We start from the raw sequence: 3,026 nt of genomic DNA on the forward strand, positions 1-3,026 counted from the left end.
TTATATTTTAATACATAATCTATATTATATTTTAATAAATAATATTTTTTACAAGCCCAGCTTAACACCCTCCACAAAGAAAAGCTAACCAAAGCAACCCAAATGCTGACCAATCTAATATTTTTGCAAAATCACAGTTAATTATTAAAATATAAAAGAAAACTGCATGATCCAATGATTTTTTGTTTTGAATCAGCCCTATTTACGTAAAGCTTTAATAAAAAACAAGAATAAGTGCAACATTCCGAGGAACTTATAGTTTACAAGAACCTATATTATCTATTCTACAAGAATTGTTATCCTCCGAAATATGTTTTACCCCACCGGCACCCAGCACCCCTATTCGCTCCCGGGCCCCGTAAGCTTCTAAACTGAAAAATGTATGAAAAACAAAGTGCACAAAATGACATTGACACATTTCCGCAATTTTTTTGTATTTCTTTGCTCGTAAAGGCTCGTATAAAACAGATATAAGTTCATTTTTCATGTAACTATTGTAACTATTGCGGCTATTCTAAAGTCAAAGCATTTTTTATGTAAAATAAAAATAAAAAAAAATTCGCAGACACTTTTTTGTGTTTTTATGTTTAGAAAAATGTCTAAAACACACCTCGAAGACTAGTTTTGATGTAACGGATTTCGGCTATACTAAAGTCCGAAAAATCAAAATGATGCATTTCCGCAGGAAAGTTTTTGTATATTTGTACTCCTAACGCCTTCTAGAACGCATATATAAAGTCATTTTTTATATAACAGATTTCAGCTAAACGAAAGTTGAGCCCCCGTCTGCGTCTTATCCCAAAAACTTTGTTTCGAAATAATATACAAAAACTGTTTTAGCAAATGTTTGAATCGGAATCACCATTGAGTTGAATCATTGTTCTTTTACACACTACTCAAAACAATTATCAAAAAATTTGATTGCACTGCCTTAGGCTATTCGCTAACAAGCAATTTTTAATCGGCCTACCATTTATAGTTGCATATTTGTAACCAATATATCCTTATGGAGCCGCGCTCACATGCAATCTAATAGTCGCCGATCGCATCGGCTCCATAAGTATGTATTGTTTTCACTTTTGCAACTAAATAATCGGCCGACTAAAAATAACAGGTTAGCGCGTAGGCTTATTTTTTCGAATTTTCCTGCACATTATCCAAACTATTTAAAACCGTAAGTCAGGGAATTCAAAGTGTCTTATTTTTCAAATTAATATTTTTTTTTAGAAAATATGCGATAATTGTTTTGAGTCGTTAATTTAATTTTTAAAAAGAAAAAAACACAAAAATAATTCGGATAACGTGCGTTTTGTTGCAGTGTGATGATATATTGCAGGTTTTGCTACAGCAAGATACAATCTGATTGGCTGGCAGCAATGGCTATGGGAAGAATATCGCTGCTATTTTATATGCAAATCTTATATGAACTGGACGCCTTTTTTTCTGATCATACGGTATTTGCGTTCTGCTTGATTTATTAGATATGCTATTTTATTAAAATTAGTTAAGGATTTGAAATTGATAAGATGTCAGTAGTATAATTATACTTGTGTATAAAAAGCCTCTGAAAAAATGCGGGATTTGCAAAAATAATGACAATAAAAAGCAAATATAAGTGGATAAGACGGATATTGTTGCAGTAACGTAATTTGCAATAAATTTTATATAGGAATAGGCGACTTTTGCCGCAGTTTGGGACTATGCTTATATCGATATCAGGGTCTCCTATTAATATATGTCATTAGACCATTTAAAAAAAAATAACTGTGATACTGTAAAAAATAGTATTTTTTATATTGAAAAATATGCTAGTTTTACAAGTAAGACACGATATACTAAACGCAAATTGAAATTGAATTTGAAAAAGATTAAAAACAAAACACGAAAAAAATTGAATAGTATATATATATACAGGGTGTTTCAAAACAAATGCGAAAAACTTTAGGGGGTGATTCCTTGTTCAAAATAAAGGGTAGTTTGCTTTATAAACGTTGGGTCAAAAGTCAACCATTAGGGAGATATCGCGGTACAAAGATGGCGGAAAAATAATGTTTTTATTTTTTATCTTGAACACGAAAAGAAATAGACTAATGAAATTTTATTGAAACATTACTGTTATGAAAACACACTTTCTGGTAATTTTTTCATTTTTTTTAAAATGAGTGGAAGAGGTTGAAATAAACTACCCCTATCATTCTTGTTAACGAAATTTAAAGAAAAATCTTATCAAACACATGCAAATGCTTTAATTTGGATAGTTTAGTTTGTTTAGAAACTTTTTTACCTCTTGTGTTTTTTTGATAAAACTCACCGATTGGAAATTAAAAAATAAAATGTAAAGCATTACATGTCAGGATAAAAAACATTTTTAGATTAAGAATCTAGTGATAATAACGATAATAATAATCATCTAGATAATAACGTATTGCAGTAGAGTAATGTCAAATAAAATAATATTAGGAACATCCTAAAAAGTAACAGCGGCCGACTAGATTTTTTCCTAAAAAAATTACAGCAGCCCACCAGATTCTTTATCAGAAAATGTTTTTTGTCCTGGCATGTAATGCTTTACATTTTATTTTTTAATTTCAAAACGGTGAGTTTTATCAAAAAAATACAAGAGATAAAAAAGTTTCTAAACAAGCTAAACTATCCAAATTAATTTTTTTGTATGTGTTTGATAAGATTTTTCTTTAAATTTCGTTAACAAGAATGATAGGGGTAGTTTATTTCAACCCCTTCCACTCATTTTAAAAAAGTGAAAAAATTACCAGAAAGTGTGTTTTCGTAACAGTAATGCTTCCATAAAATTTTATTAGTCTATCTCTTTTCGTTTTCAAGATAAAAAATAAAAACATTATTTTTCCGCCATCTTTGTACCGCAATATCTCCCTAATGGTTGACTTTTGACCCAACGTTTATGAAGCAAACTACCCTTTATTTTGAACAAGGAATCACCCCCTGAAGTTTTTCGCATTTGTTTTGAAACACCCTGTATATATATACTCTATTAATAAAACTACCAC

This window comes from Sitophilus oryzae, unplaced genomic scaffold (genome assembly GCF_002938485.1).
Source record: "Sitophilus oryzae breed Bouriz unplaced genomic scaffold, Soryzae_2.0 scaffold_560_pilon_pilon, whole genome shotgun sequence".
Taxonomy (NCBI): domain Eukaryota; kingdom Metazoa; phylum Arthropoda; class Insecta; order Coleoptera; family Curculionidae; genus Sitophilus; species Sitophilus oryzae.